The 20,254-nt window shown below is 41.9% G+C and overlaps 1 protein-coding gene and 1 pseudogene across 2 annotated transcripts in view; both read right to left on the bottom strand.

Moving 5' to 3' along the window:
• The window catches only part of kiaa0930, a 504,210-nt gene that overhangs the window by 384,365 nt on the left and 99,591 nt on the right, over positions 1–20,254 (bottom strand). The window lies entirely within an intron of this gene.
• LOC311040084 (zinc finger RNA-binding protein-like) overlaps positions 5,095–20,254 on the bottom strand; it is a 30,846-nt pseudogene continuing 15,686 nt past the window's right edge. The window contains exons 3-11 of the transcript in view: positions 15,279–15,500; positions 14,026–14,266; positions 13,480–13,689; positions 11,342–11,656; positions 8,848–9,032; positions 8,174–8,293; positions 6,597–6,752; positions 6,195–6,323; positions 5,095–5,313 (exon numbers count right to left, since the gene is read on the bottom strand). The product of the transcript in view is annotated as a zinc finger RNA-binding protein-like (transcript). The remainder of the gene's footprint in view (positions 5,314–6,194; positions 6,324–6,596; positions 6,753–8,173; positions 8,294–8,847; positions 9,033–11,341; positions 11,657–13,479; positions 13,690–14,025; positions 14,267–15,278; positions 15,501–20,254) is intronic.

Raw genomic sequence — 20,254 nt, forward strand, 5'->3', positions numbered from 1 at the left:
CGCTCACTTCACTGGCTCCCCATCTCCTTCAGGACCCAATACAAGATTTCCCTTCTCACCCATCAGTGCATTTACGGCAACGCCCCCCCCCCCCCTCAAAGAACTCCTCACCCCAAAACCTGCCACCCGAAGCCTCCGCTCCAACAACACCAACCTTCTTGTTGTCCCTGACACCAACCTCCGCACCATGGGCCACGGGCCTTCTGCCACACAGCCCTATGTCTGTGTAATGCCCTCCCAGACCACCTGAGAGCGCCACAGTCCACTGATGCTTTTAAAAATGGACTAAAAACCTACCTTTTAAAAAAAGCATTTTTCTAATTTTTCATGGACTTTGTTTGTTTTTCGTATTGAGTTTTAATTTCTAAATGTTGGCCCTTTAGTTTAGCCTGGTTGGGTCTATTGTAATTGTTTTGTTGCCTATGCTGTTTTTATGCTCTGCTTTTAATCTGTAGCACTCTGACATCCGTGAGAATGTAAAGTGCGTTATAAATAAAATGTATTATTATTATTATTATTAGCTGACAACTATAGAAAATGTAAGCAACATATACTTGTCACCTGAATACCAGTGGTTCTCAAACTATTGTAATGTCAAAGAGCTTCCATTTTTTAGCCTATGCATTAAACCACAGACCCCCCACAACCTAGTATTTGACCCCAAGACAATGTCAATAAGCCAACATTAGATAGTTACACACCTTGCAGTAGGTCTGGGATGGTGTGTCTGTCACCTGTGTCCGCAGCAGGAGCTGTAAAAAAAAGAAATACAATATTTTAGACACAAAGCTATGAAAGTACATGCATATCAATAGACAATAGCAGATCTACAAGCTGACAAGTGAGCTTGTAACATGTTGCATTGTGAGCTTGTAGATCTGCCATTTTCAAATAGCCAAAGTTTAAATGGGGCTGAAGTGGTTAATGTACCCTATGTTTTTTTAAACAATAACCAAAATCTACAAAGTAACTAAAGTTTTCTAACAATTGTAGTGGATTAAAAGTACAATATTTGCCTCTGAGCTGTAGTGGATAGAAGTACAAGTACAGTATTTTTCTATGCAAACTGATACAGTAAAAATCACTGTTTTTGCTGGCAGCAGTGGCACACTATTACACTGTTCATATGGCAGTCAAAGAGTTAAGCTACAGAGTATATATATTGGCAATGCCTCCTTAAAAACGGACAATGGACTGACCACAAGAAAATGTCCATATGCTAACATTAGATAGTTAGATCTAAAAGGTTTTGATTTGCACATGTGTCATGTTATGTTAAACAAACCTTGCAGTAGTGCAGTCTGGGACGGTCCCCTCAGTCCACAGCTGTGTTGGCCAAGATATCAGATCCAGTGTACAGCCACGCCACAGCTGAAAATTTCAAGCAAAAATACTGTATTTTAGACACAAATATATATTTGTCACTATATAAATATAGTGACGATAGCAGATCTACAAGCTCACAAGTTATCTACAAGCTGACAAGTGAGCTTGTCGATCGGCTATTTAAAATAAGGCAACAAGTTTACAGTGAGCTTGTAGATCTGCTATTTTTCAAACATTAAACTCACAGTGAGCTTGTAGATATGGAGAGAAGGAGAGAAGGGGAGAGGAGAGGAGGGGAGAGGAGGGGAGGGGAGAATAGGGGAGAGGAGAGGAGAGGAGGTTAGAAGAGGGGAGAGGAGGGGTGAGTCGGGCAGGCGTTAGTGTCAACCCCTGGGTGACTTACAAGGGATTGCACGTTTGTCAATCACAATGAAGTACTTGTGAATCACACTCTTCTGGGTACCCACAGCAAGCAGATAGGGTTGAAGGCTCTCTGTGATGCTGTCCAGATGCCCCTGGACACTGGTCCCAGTCTGTGAAAAGAGAACTTTATTAGTCTTGCTATTAAAATTAGTCACCGTTTGCAAACAGTTTAGAGCCGGATCGCAATGGGATGTTTTGGTCACGATTAGGTAGCTTCCAGAATCACTTTTATTGCCACAATATGCAAGATGAACCATAAGGACATTTTCTGCTGTATAATTTATATTCTGCAAAATGTAAAGGACCCCCCAAAATGATATGAATTTGGCCGCGGACCCCCGTCTCAAAATATTTTATTCCATGGACCCCCAGAAGCAAAGATTTGAGTTATAGTTCGCTTTAAAAGAATATATATTTTCAAAAAATAGCAGATCTACAAGCTCATAGCGCGGCACTCGGTGCCGCACTATGAGCTTGTATATCTGCTATTTTTGAATAGTCAAAGTGTAAAATAATACTTTTTAGCTCAAATGAAAAAGTGACACAGACGCTTCCTCAGGTCTTAGTGGGTTAATGCAAGGCAGTTGAAGAGCCACATACATACATACATACAGCCATATACAATGGCCTCACGACACTGGGTTTCTGTGGTTAGCTGGTTTTCCTCACAGACGGGAGCTCTGTCGCCAGCATTTGGACCACCTGTAACAGTGTAGAAACCACATACTGCTGCAATACTTTCCAGTGATATGCATTTACTATAAGGATCCATCTTCACAGTTGCTAGACAGTGGACTGGGGGAAACATGACATGTTGCACTGGTTCTTCCTGTGTGTGTGTGTGTGTGTGTGTGTGTGTGTGTGTGTGTGTGTGTGTGTGTGTGTGTGTGTGTGTGTGTGTGTGTGTGTGTGTGTGTGTGTGTGTGTGTGTGTGTGTGTGTGTGTGTGTGTGTGTGTGTGTGTGTGTGTGTGTGTGTGTGTGAACATGTGACTTCCCCCTTAAATTCTAGCTACAATCAAAATCACACACCCGTCAGTGGCTGAACATTTCTGCTCTTTTCTTGTCCCTCTGATGCTTCTTTTTGAAGTGATTTCACTCGCCATGCCAGAAACCCACTCCCATCTACTGGATTGTAATACTGTTCCTAAAACACAAGAAGAAAAGACAGGGGAAAAGTGTCATTTGGTTTTAATGAGCATGTGTAAATGTGCGTTAGACTGGTGTTTTATGTACTTACATAGCCCAAATTTCCCTGGGGATCGGCCAGGTATGGGAATAAGGCAGTGATGCCCTTTGCATAGTCCTCTTTAACACGCCTTGAAGGACTCGTCCTACAGTACACACACACACACACACACACACACACACACACACACACACACACACACACACACACACACACACACACACACACACGTATGAGATCCAAACAAAAGTATTGCTGTGCCGCTGCCTTCTGCAAAAAGGAGGATTTTGGCCTGCACCAAGTACAACCAAAATTGTGTATTGGGTGCATCATTTTTAGATGACAACATACCCATGTTCACTTGCCATGTGTGCAACCAATATCTTCACCATGTCGCGTCTTCTGGTATCCGTTAGGCTTTTTGTCCGAGCATACTCGGTAAGGATCCTCTGTCCGCCAGGTCTGTCCTTCAGAATTTTTTCAACCATCTAAGTGGAAGTAAAAAAAAAGGAGGGGAAACACAGGGATAGACAGTAATATTTTAAAGCACTGGTCCTACAGGCCACTACATTTGGTGGCCAAGTATATTTACGGTGACAAAAATGTAAACCATGACCGCCGCCCCCCAAAAAAGCAACGCTTACCTGAGCGAGACGAGTCAGGTCAGCTCTGTTTATTGGAACAGGACTGATGGTGTCATCCGAGTCCCCGTCATTGTCTGCACCAGAGCTGAGAAAGGAGCTGCTGCTGTTGGAAATGGAATTGCTTGCAGAGGGGCTCACTGAATCTAGCAATAATGTTGACATAACAAGTGTGATTAGCAAGAGAGGAATGTTTGTGGCAAGTGTAATGTAAAAAGCTCACATTAGATACGGAAGGATCCACACACCAACCAAGTTCTTCCTCAGACACTTTCTCTCTTTTACTTACATTGGGCGTATAGAAACAAAGATCATTTCAAAGTACAAAAATATACCTGTGTGACATTTTAGGTTAGCCAGGACTGTATGGATGAGGCTATAAGGCTCCATGTTGATAAGCAACAGAACTCACCTTCAGGATTTGGGTCTTGGGTGAACAAATCTCCAACACACCAAGGTCTGGTTTCTTTATAAAAAACTGAAACGCCTCCTCGTCAACTTCAGTGTTCAAGTCATCATAGACTTTTAAGTCTGAGGTACTAGGAATTTCAAATTTCTTGGCAACTGAAGACAAAACAAGATTGCACAAGCTCATTGATAAATCTGTTGTGCAATTGATTTAATTTGTATTAATGTGTCATAAAAATGGATTAAAATAGCCACAGAAAAGTCAATCATATGAGGAAGATTGACAGCCCCACTGAAGACATTGAATCACTCTATCCTAAATAAAATGGATTGTGCCTTGTACTGTACACCCAGCATGTTGTTGCATATGACAGTGGTTCTCAATTTTTCATGTCAAGGGGTCCCCAAATTGACAATTAGCCCACAGACCCCCATTTGAAAAGATATGCCAGGGACCCCCATAATAAGAAGACTTTTACGGCTCTAGCAGTGATTCTCAACCATTTTAATATCAAGGACCCCCATTTAATGGCATGTCTATCTCTGGGACCCCAATTTATATTGTAAAATCAATGTTAAGACAGTGTAAAAATGGAAACAAATGGACCCCAATCATTTGTACACCATCAATGGCATAGGGCATGCTGTGGAACAATGTTTCACTCACCACACTCCAGAAATGATGTAAAAGCACTCCTCATGCAGTATGAGGAGTGTTACAATTAGAAACTATTACAAAAGCACTATCTACAGGCAGGCTATCTAGCAGTGGTGTAAAGTAACAAAGTACATTTACTTAAGTACTGTACTTAAGTACAATTTTGAGGTATTTGTACTTTACTTGAGTATTTCAAATATACTATTGTAATTACTTTTAATCCACTACATCTCAGAGGCAAATATTGTACTTTTACTCCACTACAATTATTTGAAAGCCATTTTTAGCCCTACTTTATAAATATGCTACTTGAAAATAGCAGATCTACAAGCTCATGAGCTTGTAGATCTGCTATTTTTCAAACATTCTAGTACTTTAAGTATATTTTATGTTTGAAGTTTAAACACAGAAACACGAGGAGACAAAGAGATGTTGAGCTCTCTCAGATGCCTCACCTGTCTTTAGCGACTTCTTTCTTCTCCTTCTCCTTGTCCTCTTCCTTGCCCTTGTCTTTGTCCTGGTCAGTGATGATGTCCGACACCAGTTTGAGGGCACGTTCTGTGATGGACACAATCTTCTGGATAGCTTGGAGTTCATCCTCTGAGGGATAAATGGCTGCATGCTTGGTCATTACGTAGCCATCGTCTGAAGAGTCGGGGCGACGAGGCGGCTAAAAGAGAAATGGTGGAAAGAAAACTAAGAAAGGAATCGCAATGAGGTTTCAATTTAGTTTATGTAAGAGTATTCCAAAGATGCAATTCTGTAACCAATTACTTTTTAATGACAAAGACATAGTTCTGCAACAAGATACTTGATTAACAGAACGCAAAACTGCATTCAAATAGTAAAAAATCACACCCAGTGTGAAGTGGGCGGTGTGTGGTCATCACAACATCACTCACTTAAAAAAAAGGATAAATGACCTTTTTTTAAGTCCATACTGCTATTCATAGGGCTGCACATGTGTCATGTGTTTTGCTAGCCAATCACAGTCCTGAATTTGCAAAGTCAGCCAATCACATTACAGCTAGTGGTGATGACACTAGCTGTAATGTGATTGGCTGACTTTGCAAAAGTATCGATTTGCATTAACAATGGAAGGGTTAGGGGTGTAGACTGCGTTGTAGACTATTGGCCAATCACGGTGCAGGATTGGTCAGTGTCCAAAACTCACCTATAGGGGGTTCAATGTTACACCGCCCCAAAAATCACACCCAGTGTGAAGTGGGCGGTGTGGTCATCACAGTGGTCATCACAGTGATGGAAGCTCACTTTAAAAAAAAGGTTTTTTTTTAAAGTGCATAGTCCTATTTATAGGTTATTAATTTCATCATGTGTCTCGCTAGCCAATCACAGTGCTGAATAGAGTCAGCGGGGGTGTCCAGGGGCCACCCATTGTGGGTGGAAGGGGTGTACAATGGGTGGCCAATCACAGTGCAGGGTTTGGGGGGTACAATGGGTGGCCAATCACAGTTCAGCAAATGTCAATGTCCCAACCTCACATATAGGGACGGCTACACCGCCCAAACATTCAGAGGACCCAGGACCTACCACAGGTCCCTGAGGCTGAGGGATGGGCATGCCAGGCCGGACCCCCAAGAGACCGGGCGGCCCAGGGGGCCCCTGAGGATAGCCTCCGTCGGGCATACGGCGTCTGTCATCCCAGTGGTGCTCTTCTTCCTGGAAAGTTTCAGCAGTTTGGGGAAGAAAAAAAAAACAGTGACCTGGGAGTTCAGCAGATTAGACATGGAGAATGTCCACTGATGAACCACTTAAACCCCATATACTTAGTCGACTGGGATCACCCAGCGGTCTATACTTGGTTCCCTCCCGTTTTCCCCTCTACATCAAATCTCCGTGGAAAATACATCTGCACTATTTTCGGCAGATGTTTTCCCCAGAATGGAGACGCAAGTTAAAAAAACAAAGAAACATCAGCTGGTCATCAAAGACCTCATCGTACCTCATTTCCATTCTCCAGCGCTCCTCTTCCTCTCTCCTCCTCCAGAACTCTTCTTTCTGCATCTGCTTCCTCATCTTCTCCTCCTGAATCTTACGGGCACGGATGCTAGGCTTCACCTCCACCTGAAGGTCAGGGTTCACCTTTTTCTAAAAGACCAGGTGAAGAGGAAATGTCAGGACAGATGACGGCATGATCAACTTATGACTTATTGTTTAACCATTCAAAATAGTTCAGTCTAGTGTCCTGGGTCGTGTAGATTACTCGCTTCGGTCTAAAAACATGTCATGCTAAAAATAACGTTGTCCCAGCTAAAACATGACTTGAAGATCAGTTCTTATCAGCAAGCGACATCAGCCAAAGATAATAAACTGCTCACAAAATGTAAGGAAACTTGAATTTGGGCCATTATATCTCCCCTTTACTAATACCAATCAGTAAAGTGTTATATGTCATTTTTATCAGTGATTAGTCACCTTTACAACGAGGTACAGCTTGTAAGCATCGGGCATTCATGGATTGAGCAACACAGGCAAACGTGTGGGTAGCGGCGAGCAAAAATGTGCCAAAATGGCCTGTTAGACTTTTCTGGTGGAATTCACTCTCGTTTTGTCACTGTTCAGTTGGTATTCACCTTTGTTGCTTGGAGCATTTAAGATTGCACTCTCCCACAGTACTAAGGACAAAATGATAAGAATGTTGGCCATACACTTCACTAATTTTATACTCAGTTTCAGGGTCATCAGTAGCGTGTGGAAGATCCATATGCAGCCACAACAGCTTCGCACCTCCTCCTCATGCTGGAGCCAGTGGCGGTCCCATACCTTCAGAATATGGGACCTAATGCCATCCTCCAGGATGACAACGCTCGGCCCGACAGAGCCAGGATCATCGGAGAGTACCTCCAGAATTTGGGAGTGGAGAGGATGAAATGGCCTGCCGTGAGTCCAGACCTCAACCCAATTGAACATTTGTGGGATCAACTTGGGCGTGCTGTACGTCTTAGTGTGACCAACAGAACCACATTGGCTGACTTGCAACATATCCTCATTGAGGAATGGGATGCCATCCCACAGCAGAAAGTGGCCAGGTTGGTGACCAGCATGAGGAGGAGGTGCGAAGCTGTTGTGGCTGCATATTGATCTTCCACACGCTACTGAGGACCCTGAAACTGAGTGTAACATTAGTGAAGTGTATGGCCAACATGTTTATTTTTCTTATCATTTTGTCCTTAGTGCTGTGGGAGAGTGCAATCTTAAATGCTCCAAGCAACAAAGGTGAATACCAACTGATCAGTGACAAAACGAGAGTTTTGGCCATTTTGGCACATTTTTGCTCGGCGCTACCCACACGTTTGCCTGTGTTGCTCAATCCATGAATGCCCGATGCTTACAAGCTGTACCTCGTTGTAAAGGTGACTAATCACAGATAAAAATGATATATAACACTTTACTGATTGGTATTAGTAAAGGGGAGATATAATGGCCCAAATTCAAGTTTCCTTACATTTTGTGAGCGGTTTACATTAGGAATAATAACACTTGTGCTGCACCTATGAAAATGTACCAACCTTGTACTGCAGTCGATGCCTCCTTCCCTTCAGATGCATCTCCTTCGCGTTGGGATCGTTGAAACTGCATTCACACAGCTTGCAGTGGAAGCGGATGACTTTGCCTTCATCGTTGCGGACCTAAGGAGATGGGTAACACAAAATGTTCAATTCCCTCTATAGCAGTGGTTTTTAACTTGAACTCTTATAGGATCCAACAGCATGGCTCCAATGTGGAGTTAATTCTGTGTAGCGTGCATGCAAAGTTTAGCACTGATCGGTCCTGTGGTTTGTGACACACAGACCCTCTCATAGACAGGTAGGGTATGGCCGAGCAACGCCGTAAAAATACAATTGTACGGCAGACTCAGAGCCAGTCTTCATTTTAACTCTTTTATACTTGTGTTTGATGGAGTGCAATATAGAACGATTACATCCCCACATCCACAGCACTGGCCTTCCCCTCTGGTTCATGGCCAGTGGGGTTTGTTAAACAAAAAACAGCTGTCTCCCTATTTGGGCTGCTGCAGTTGTGCACACTTTTTTGCCTTACTAAAAAAAAGGACAATTTAACAATATAATTTATACTCACAAAAATAACTGATCTACAAGCTAACAATGTGTCGTGATGCGACGTGTTAGCATGTAGATCAGTTATTTTTGGCAAGCAACACCCAAGTGAACTGTCAGAATACCTCTTCAACGTAGTCGTGTCCAACAGGCTGCACGTCGTTCTGCAGTGCAGCTAGCGCCGCCGCAGACAGCCAATCAGAGATATCATTCTTGGTCTCTGGGGCAGCCATGGAGGGTGGCGTTGGCTTGGATATCTCCGCCGCCTTCATCTCATCCGCTTTCGCCGTGGTCTGCAGTTTGTTTCCTCCTGCAAGGGGCGAAGGGGGAGGTAGGGTTCTTTAGTCTCAGACCATTGCTATTGGGCACAAACCCTCTTCCAATATTTCATAAATTGCCTATTTAGTGGCGAAAATAGGCGATGCAAGGTGTTGTGAGTTTGCAGATGGCAGTGTTGGGAAAGTTCACTTAAAATATGAACTAGTTCAAAGTTCAGTTCACACATTTTAAAATGAACTAGTTCAAAGTTCAGTTCATAATTCAAAATTTTGAACTAAAGTTCATGGTTCAAAAAATTAACTAGTTCAGTTCTTTTTCGTTCTTTTTTTTCAATATATATATAATTAATAAGGGTCTCTCTCTCAGCTAAGGGTTCCTTGACTTGAAAAACGTTCAATACCCAGGCCTGCGTTATTATATTATATGAATATAATCCAGGATTATGCCATTTGTAGCCATAATGTTTTAATAGCAGACCTAAAAGCTCACAATGAGTTGCATCCACGACGCGTCGACGCATTGTGAGATTGTATATTTTCTATTAAGGCACGGGACACCGTCGTGCTGCGAAGTGTAAATTAGGCTTTATCCCAGAGAGAACAGCAGCAGCAGCAGCAGCAGAGCAGAGAGAGAAAGAAAAGGCATCAATAGCGAAAAGTTTTGAAAAAGACTTTGTGTGTGTGTCTGTGTGTGTGTGTGTGTGTGTGTGGGGGGGGCTACAACAGCGCAGAAGCTTTCTTTAATTACAAAATGATCTTGTGTCGGAGACTCTGCTAGAAGAACAAACAGCTGTGGGTAATTATCACTCAGCATGCCACAGTGACACAACAACTTATAAACGGACATTTATTTTATAAAGCGTTGCTTCTCTTGCATTTTTAACCCGAGGAGCTATCTGTAATCACGGAGCTGTCTGCACGTAGACTGAGTTCACTCGGCGCTGTGCACCGTGCGCAGAGGAATTGTTTTCTCTTTTTTGGCTGATGGTGCGTTCAAGACGCCTCGGAAACACAGAATAGGATGAAATACAACATGACAAACCAATGTAACCATGGAATTTTGGGACACTCTTGAACGAAGTTAAGAACGCGAGAGAACGCCGTTCACAAACGCCAGAATGAACGCGTTCACAATAACTTTCATCTAGCGGATATACAGTACGTTCAGTTCACGTTCGCCCAAAATATGAACGAGTTCATGAACAATCGTTCATTAAACGCGTTCAGGCACAACACTGGCAGATGGCATTGGATGAAGTGAACAGCCAACAAATACGATAAAACCCGAAATTGTGTTTACTAATGACTTCGTCCTTACTGCTCCAAAAGACCACAGCTAGAGAAGTCATTATTTGTAGCAGGGCCTTATTTTTCAATCAAAAGTTACCGTAAACTTACCATAGACATTAGTGAACACCCAACCTTTAATCGTATATACACACAAAAAATGAATTGATTAACCGATAAGAATTTGCAAATCAAAATTTTGATCATGCAAAAACAAACAAAACATCACTATTAACACACAATCCCATTCAAAGATTCTTAGTATTGGTTTACTTAAAACTGTGACATTCCATTTTACATTTTACTGAGGAGTCACTAGTCCACAGATGCTTTGACTAATGGACAGCATACAAATGCAATAAATCACAATAATAAAATAAAAAAAAGGAAAACAATGACCGTTTCCATTTGCAAGGGCCAGGAGTGAACTATTGGCCATTTGACTGCATGGTTAAACTAGGTTATACACTTGTTATTCTACAAGGCACAGAACTTCAAGAAATGTTAGGTTTGTTGGCAGAGACTTATCCAGACATTGGCATGTAGCCTTTGAGTGCAAAGCACGCTCTGTGAAACCAGCTTCACTCTTTATTAGTGATGAGTGTTTGAACCACTTTCAACCTGGTGTCCCTATTTTGGGCACGTTATTATAGGTGCAAATGAAAATGTTTTATCATTTTTAAAGTGAAAAAGGAAGTTGTTTTCTTTATTCATTGTGTGATAAGTACATAGGGGTTCAATGACTTAAACCCTATATACATAGATGGGTGTGCAAGGGGTCTGTAATTGGCCCCGCCCTTTTCTATCACTCATCAATCTCTGCCGATCTACAAGCTCACACAATGCCTCGTGACGTGTAGTGAGACGATTTTTGTTTACACTGAATGTTTGCCTATTACGACAAGCCCCGAATAGGGACGCTAGGATTCATGTGGTTGATCTGGTTAAATGCAGAGCTATACTAATCAAACAGGAATACAGCAAACACACAGTACAGAGCATAATGGCAACAAGGTGAAGAATGAAGTCATTGTCAAATACCGACAATACTGACCGACATAGTTGATCTTGGGGGCGGAGGCCTTCTTGACGGGGGCGGGGTGGAGTTGGCAGACGACAGACTGTTGCCGAGCCCCCCCCCCACCGCTCACTATGTTGACCGGCTTCAGGTAGGAGGAGTTGTGGGTGAGGAGGCAGAAGCATTGGAGGAGGAGGTGCCCATGGACAGGGACGAAGAGGTGGTGCTGGAGCTGCCCAGGCCAGAGGAGGGGGTCTTACTGGGGGCGGCCGTGGAGGAGGAGGTCTGGGTGACCACGCTGGGCTCCGTGGAAGGGATGGGTTTCCCCAGCTTGGTGTGAAGCTTCACCACCTGGGGAACGGAGCAGAGCAACACGTTTGAGGGTTTGTTGTAAAAAGCAGCTGTCCAAACCCTTTTCTAAATCAGTGGTTCTCAAACTTTTTCATGTCAAGGACCCCCAAATTGACATTTATTAGCCCGCGGACCCCCATTTCAAAAGATATACCAGGGACCCCCATAAGAGAAGATTTTTTACGGCTCTAGCAGTGATTCTCAACCATTTTAATTTCAAGGACCCCCAGTTTGACATGCATTAGGGCTACGGACCCCCATTTAATGGCATTTCTATCACTTGGACCGCAATTTATATTGTAAAATCTATGTCAATTTAACTCTGAGAGTGTACAAATGGAACCAAATGGATCCGTTAGGGTCCATTTGGTTCAATTTGTACACTCTCAGAGTTACAGACCCATAAGGGTCCATTTGGTGCCTAATCTATCATTTAGCTGGGGACCCCCTGGAACTCCCTCAAGGACCCCTGGGGGTCCCCGGACCCCACTTTGAGAACCAATGTTCTAAATGACATTGTGTATTGTAACGACATGTATGTTTACGACACTGAATTTTGTTAACTAACACCACTAAACTAAAAGCCTATCCATCCATCCAACATATCACTGTTTATTTGCCATCCTAGGCAGCATGATAGCAAGCCATGTTCAGCGACAGCCATTGCTTGAGCATCATGCAAATTGCTGTGTGGCTTTGATTGATTGAATTCTTTATCAGCGGTTTGCAAAAAGTACAGAGGCACAGTAAGGCCTACACAATAATGCTAAAAGGATAACACAAAAATCCCTGAGGGCTTGTTTCCATTGTGGTCCTGCGTATTCAATTCATAAAGGCAGAGTTCTGTAGGTGGACACATTTTTATTTTTCTAAAATGAAATTATAGCTATTCAATAAAGGCTTTACCTTCAAGAAGGATTGCCCCTTTTCTTTTCAATTGAAATTTAAAAAAATAAATTGTACATCATGCTGAATATCAGTATTGTGGTAAGATCTAAAAACACTGCAGCATGATTTAATACCACAACACAGTCACAGACAAACGTTGGTAATCATTCCAGCGTGCGTCAGTACGGCCAATGCTCTCATATCATAAATCTCATATTTGGGAACACACATGTTGACATCTTTGCTTTAATTGCCAAAACACGTCAAAGCTAAAGTTCCCCTTATGACTTATGAAGCTGTAAAAGGATTGGCTTATGTCTTTATTAAACCAGATATGCAAATATGTTCTGTTTTTTTTGTCCTTCCAAACACCTGAACCAAGCATAGAACTTGCGTAGCGGTCATATATGCATACATCTGTGCCAAATATACACAGTATAGAGACAAGTACACAACGTCCAGTAAGCCTGCCTGTATGTGGGCGTGTGTATATTGAATGAGGGTTAATATCTTTTGTGACCGTTTACAATCCATTATGTTCCTAAATAATGTGTCAGCCAGGGGTCTATAATGGGCCCCCTCCTTTTTTACCCCTTTACAAATATCTACAATCTCATAGTGCGACACGTTGAAAGATTATAGATTAATGTAGTTAACCACATTAATCCTGGCTTACCCATTTCGGGCATGCCATTATAGGCAAAGGTTTAAAGACTTAAAAAATATGTTTATCAAAGTTCTCAAATTTTGAAAAATCGTCAATGTATAAAACTTCATAAGACAAGCTGTGAGCTTGTATCCCAAAGTACAAATTAGTGCTTACGTGGTTAAGCCTAATCCATAGGTAAAATGGTGTCTCTGGTCAAAGAGAACTGATCTATGCGAGCAAGTGACACATGATGGTAATACATGGTAGCATGAAATAAATACATTACCTTCTGATGCTTGGCCCCACGGATATGAGCGGCGTAAGCATCGGCTCCGGTGCAGGAGACGTCACACAGCTCACAGCGGAGCTGGTTCTGGACGCCGCGAGCAGAGCTGCTGGTTCCTCCACTGCTGCTGCTGCTACTGCTGCTCTGAGACACCTTGAGAGCCGCTTCCTTCTTCTTGTTCTTCTGGCCCTCCAGGTGCTCCTTGTATGTCTGGTTGGAGAGGAAGGGGGGTTACTATTCCTTCATTTGAGACACCATTTGCTTCAAATGTAGGACGTATAATGCAAGCCAAGCATGGCGTTTCAGCATAAAATCTAATCATGTATTAAGTCGGACAAACCTGCAAAGTTTGTTAAACTAATTTGATCAGTGTAAATGTAGAATTGATATACAGCTTTTCAAGGTACTCAAACAAGCTTGTAGATCAGGTTTGTTTTTGGTCTATAACAACATGCCCAAAATAGGGAGGCGAGGTTCAAAGTGATCCCCACCAGTCTTTAGGCTTCAAAGACCAAGGACTACAGAGACAAGTGTGAGTGTGCTCACCTGCGGGCCTGCACAGCTGATCTTACACACGTCACAGTAGTGGATTGAGGGGGTTTGGGCGGCTGCTTAGGCCTGAGCTGCTTGCTCTGGAAGGGCGGCTTCTTGGTGAAGGTGCTGCCCGTCCACGCTGCTGTAGCGGCTACCGCGGCCACCGCCTGCTTCTGTTGCTGCTGCTGTTGCTGCTGGTAATATGTGGAGGCAGCAGAGTACACGGCAGCCTCGTAGCCCGAGTAAGACGTACCTATGGAGCAGGAATAGGGGCAGTGATGAAGAAATGCATTTCAATAAAATATATTTTTTAAAGATACCAATAGGCTCTATTCACAGCAGCCATATTATGAAGACATTCACAGGTGTTACCAATGATACTAATGAAGGCTCTGTTCCATTCTGGTCAAACAGAGTCAGGGTGCTGATATTGTGCATGTTGGCTCACTGGAAACACTCCAACTGTACACCAGTGGGTCTACAGTTGGGGTCCAGGGACCCTCATGGGCTTCCAAATGGCCCCTTGCAGGTGTGTAACTCTGAGAGTGTACAAATGTATGTAAATTTGTACACTTTCAGAGTTATGGGGGTCGTGGGAAACCACTGTGCTACACTAAATGGAACAGAGCCTTCATTAGTATCATTGGTAACACCTATGAAAGAAGTGATAATATGGCTGCTGTGCATAGAGCCTATTCTAAGTCTACAAGCCACAGCATCTCAGAAAGAAATCAAATGCGTCAGTGTTTAACAATGGGAACTTTTGGCTTCCTCCTCCATTCTAAAATGTGCAGTCTTGCTAAACTGTGTTTTGAGTGACAAGATTCTGCATCTACGCCCGATGCGACACAACTCGCGTACGTTGAATAATTATGTTTCGACTGAAGTGAATTTTGCGCAAGCGAATACGAGCGACAGCCTATGTATGGGGAACGTTGCAAAGTAATGAACACGTTGCATCCATTCAAAAATAGCAGATGTACAAGCTCGCAGCGTGGCACGAAGTGATGACTGTGAGATTGTACATCTGCTATTTTTGAACATTTATTGAGAGATATTTTAAGTGTTCTTAAAACGTGTTTTGCTATACAGCTAAAATCTAAAATGACAGATGCTTTCCCGGTTTTAATGGGTTATTATAACGATGGCACCCAGATCAATTAAATGTGTTTCTGCAGCTCACATTCTACTATATTGCTCGACTACATTTGGGTTTAGCGTGTGGGTAACTTGTATGTGTGGGTGACGGCCGGGCATTTCCTTACCAGAATATGTGACAGCGTTGGTGCTGTAGGTCGGGCTCTGGGAGTACGACGGCACTACGGACGCTCCAGCAGAGGGTACGGGCTGCACGGTGGACGACACCGGGTAGATGGAGAAGGTGGAGGTGGCCTGGCTGGGCGTGGCCGGTTTGATGGCAGTCACCTGGCGCGTCTGCTGGGTCTGGGTGTACGGCGTCATACATTGCGTGTACGCTGGTTTGGGGGCTATGTGGGGAAATAGAGAATAGTACAAAACAATGACTTTTTTTTTAAAGGTTGCACAAAACACAAAACATATCCATTATCCAAAAACCATGTGGGATATAAACACCACATGTTTTTGTTGTTCTCTTGTCCTTAATAAACTGGTTTGGCATCAGCAGCCATTAGTGTGCCGTGACTCTTTGATGTTTTAAGAAATAAATGTTTGTTGTGGTCGGGTCATTGTGAAACATTTTCACAAGTAGCCGAGTATACTAGCGTTGTGAGAACCACACTTATAGATTGACCTTTTTTTGTACAAATGGAAGCAAATGGACCCTAATGCAGTGGTGGGGTCCAGGGACCCTCAGGGTTCCTTGAGGTGGTTCCAAATGGACACGTACAGGTCTGGAACTTTTGAGAGTGTACAAATGGAACCAAATGGACCCGTACGGGTCCATTTGGTTCCATTTGTACACTCTCAGAGTTATGAGGGGTCATTGCGATCCGCCTCATGACAAAAGAGAGACGGCCGTTACCATACCACTTGAGAAAGAGGTACTCTAACCCACCGTTTCCCAGTGTGGGTCGTGGACCAATTTGTATGGGTCACACGAGTAAATATGTTTATTTTGTGTTTCCTAACTTCCTAATTTTTTATTATTTCAAAAGATTATCAAAACATTCCCAACAAAAAACTTTTTTTTCGAAAGCATACAAATACATTTAAAAATCCATTAATTAGAGGGGGAAAAGTACTTTTATGTCCACTACATCTCAGAGGCAAATATTGTACTTTTACTCCACTACAATTACTTGAAAACTTCAGTTACTAGTTACTTTTAAGATATAAATTATTATTACATTATAAAACATACCTTAACCACTTTAGCCTTATTTTATACATAGTCTATTTGAAAATAGCCAGTGGTGAGCTGTGGATTTTTGAACTAGGGGGGCTCTATTTTATGACGTCACGTGCAAGCGCACGCACACGCATGTGCATAGCCGATCAGCTCAGTGCTAGTTGAAATACTGTATTCAACATGTGATTTTAATGTAATTATATTTCTTATTATTTAGTTGCATTGTTAATTTGTTGTTTTTATTTTTGTTTCAATTAATTAATTATTTTATTTTCCTTTTAGTTTTATATAAAAGCCCTTTACATAGATTCACCCACACAAGTACTTAAAATAATCATTCTAACTTTTTTTTAAGACTTACATTGCTTTCAAAACAGTGTTTTTTAAAACAAAAAAAAAGACCCTTTTGCTACTCACCAAAAAAAAAGACGGTTTTATGGAGTTGAAAGCCTACTCTACTAAATGGGAACACTGTGAGCCCCCACCTCTCGTCTAAAATACACTTTTTGGCCAGAAAATAAAATATTTCACAGGAATTAAAACATGTTTTTGGTTACTCCACAGTGCCCTCTACAGATCTGGTCAATGGAATTGTCCTATTGACCAGATTCTTCCTTCCGGTGAAATATTTTCTTTTCAGGCCAAAAAGTGTATTTTAGACGTGAGGTGGGGGCTCAGAGTGTTCCCACTTAGTATAATAGGCTTTCAACTCCATTAAACCGTCTTTGTTTTGGTGAGTACCAAAGGTGTATTTTTTATTTTTACTACAGACGAGAGGCTGCGCTACCGCAGTGCGAGGGGAAAGAATGGAAAGTACCATAGCGTTAAGTAGCTCCGACGGAACCTCTCCCTCCGCTGTATAGCTCCGAGATGAGGTTCCTCGTTAGTTACTGCCGTCTGTTTTCGAAATGGTCGCACGTCGTCCACTTTACATGTTTCTCACCCCTTTTTGCACATCGTATCCAAAAAGTAAAGCATTTCCGCCACTCTCTCAGATGTTTGAAGTTTTAACGTGCCATAAAAGCCATCCAACGGGTTGAAGAAAGTATTTAATTTGCCTCGGTTTTCATCCGGTTACATGGTTTTTAAGACATTGCGCAAGAGTTGCGCCCGTAGAGATAACATTACTGGTTACCCTACTGGTCAAATGTTGAATTGCATCTTCTAATGCAAAATATTATGGAAAGGGGGGAAATAGTTGTGAATTTGATGACATTTAACTAATACTCTACTTAACGTTTAAAACTTGAAAACAAATGAAGGCAAATACCTCTCCACTGTATATGATGCAGCCTAAGAAAAGAAAAGTGCAGATATTAGGATTTTGTTCATTTCTAAAACACCATGGAAAAGCAAAATAACCAATACAAATAAAATGTAAATGTAACGGCAATGTTTACGTCATGTAGATAGAAGATCTCACCTGGTGGAACGTGATGAGCTAAAGTTAGCTTCATGTATGCGATGGATGATGCTACACTCTGAGGAAGAGTAGGCATGGCCTGGTCCAGTCTGGTGAAACTGAGACCCAACAAGTCAGGGGTTAACATCAGCCAATAATAACGAATGAAATCACATCTACCTGTCTTCAAAAAACATAATACTATATATTGATGGATCTACTTACATTATTTGGTACGATGAGCAGGAAATGTTTCCCTGAAAAGTGGCAAAAATATGTTGTCATTTCAAACCTTAATGTGCATGGTTACATTTTCTATTATCTTTACTTTATGTGTTTTACCGTTCCAGAGAACATAACAAGGTGGGACACAAACTCAGCCAATCCAGTTGGAGATGCAGTCGGAGTCAAACACTGCGTTGATGACAACGTCTTTCTCAGCAGGAAGAGGCAACACCACAAGTTCTGCACTCTGCTTTGGAGACAGGAGCCTTACAGCCTCCAGCTGGACAGAAAGACAGTCAAGAAAAGATTATCACCACCACTGGATTTTATTTGATAATAATAAGGTAACTATTTGGTCTAATCATTCTTTAGAGTTTTTTTTATGTGGCAGCGATGAAGTCTTACAGGGGAGAAGCCTGGGTTGAGATTCAGGAATTCTCTGACAGACACAAGGGCTGAGAATGGCCCAAAGTTGTTCTGCAGCCAGTAAGCACTGCTGTTGTATGGGACAGATCAGAACAAAGTATTAAGGCATTCAAACAGAAAAATGGCTGCAAATACCAGTCAAAACATTTTCCAGTAAAGATATCCCATTCTAATTGAGAATAGAATGGGAATATATTTATTCAGCAAATACATTTGAAAATGAGAGCCAAACTGTTATTGAGATATTGCAGTTAGTCAGTACCTGGCTGTGGTCGGGAGAGGAAAGGGAGGATTAGTTCCTTCAGGCCCAAATGCTGCTGCTGTGAGGTCATGTTGTCAAACTGATGGCTAAACTCCTTCAAACTGGTGAATCAAACACAGAATGAGAAATACTTATTTCTTAGCTTATTGGTGAAGCTAGAGAAAAGGCAACGGAGTCATCAAAATCAAAATCATCCCCCAGGAAGAATGAAGGTGCACAGAAATGTCTATGGAAATCCAGCAGTCAGAATTGCCACTCTCATCTCTCCAATCACATCCAGAACCACAGACGCTGATGGACCAGTCATGGTCATGGACTAGGGGAAGGATTACATGGATCAATATTTAATATTATTACATTTGCATTAATATTACGTGATGATATTTAGTGTATGGAATAGTAGATAAAGATTCTGGCTCTATAATAGAGATATTCTTTCAAATCTTGATAGACTGTTTGCCTGACAGTGAATAGGGAATTTTTATTAGCATTTTTTTTCATTAGCAAATCTTTTTAAGATTATTAAAAACATGAGCTTTAAATTTAAATAATTTCAGAATTCAGATGTGTTACTTTTAATTAGTTTTTAGAGATTGTTCATTCTGTCTTCACCATAAAAGTTGTTTTCAGTGTCTGGTTAGAGCTACTTTTTGTACCGTGTTGGCAAGAAGATCCAGAGCTGCGACCCCAGAGGTCTTAGAGAGGAACAGCTTCCAGACTGGTCTGGAACCAGTGGAGCTGGGGGGCTGGTTACACTTCATCACTGCTGCCAGATCCTGTGCTGTCAACATGGACACCTGGGTGGAGATAATGGACAAAGCAGAACAGAAAAAACAGGAAACCTTTAATGAAGTCAAAATTTAAAAATAATAACTGTTGCGTTCAATGTGAGAGACTTAAGTGGCTTACTGAAGCACACGTGTATTCTTCAATGCCAAAGTCACAAAAACGTCCATTCATCTGTCCGTTGTTGAGGAGGAGCTGTAGTGCAGTGCTTTGGTAGCCGAAAAGGAAAACATTTGAGTTGCAAAACGAAACGTTTGTTCATTAAATATATTTGAGATATTGTAGGCATTGCCTCAGAACACTCACCTGTTAATTCCAACACAAATGTCTGTTTCTGTGAAAACATTAATTAATTAATTCATTATGAAAATAAATCACAATAAAATTCATAACAATGAATCAAAACTACTATACACTTACCATTTGCTGAAGTAACATTGCACTTGGGAAAGAAAGAAAGAGTGAAATGTTTTTAATTTGGTGACATTTAGTCAATTAGACTTTAAAATGTGAATATCATTTCAGGTACCTACCTCTCCACTGTAGATGATGCAGCCTAAGTATAGACAGAAAAAGTTTTGTTGATTTTAGAAATGCAATGGGAAAAACATAACCACTGCCAATAACATGTGAACATAACAGCATAGTGATACATCACTTTTAACTCAGTCGAAGATCTCACCTGGTGGAATTTGATGAAGCAAAGTCAGCTTGTTGTATGTGATGGATGATGCTACACTCGGTGGAAGAGTAAACATGGCCAGGTCCAGTCTGGTGAAACTGAGACCCAACAAGTTGGGGTTAACATAGG

This window comes from Gymnoscopelus microlampas, assembly GCF_963454915.1.
Source record: "Gymnoscopelus microlampas genome assembly, chromosome: 23".
Taxonomy (NCBI): Eukaryota; Metazoa; Chordata; class Actinopteri; order Myctophiformes; family Myctophidae; genus Gymnoscopelus; species Gymnoscopelus microlampas.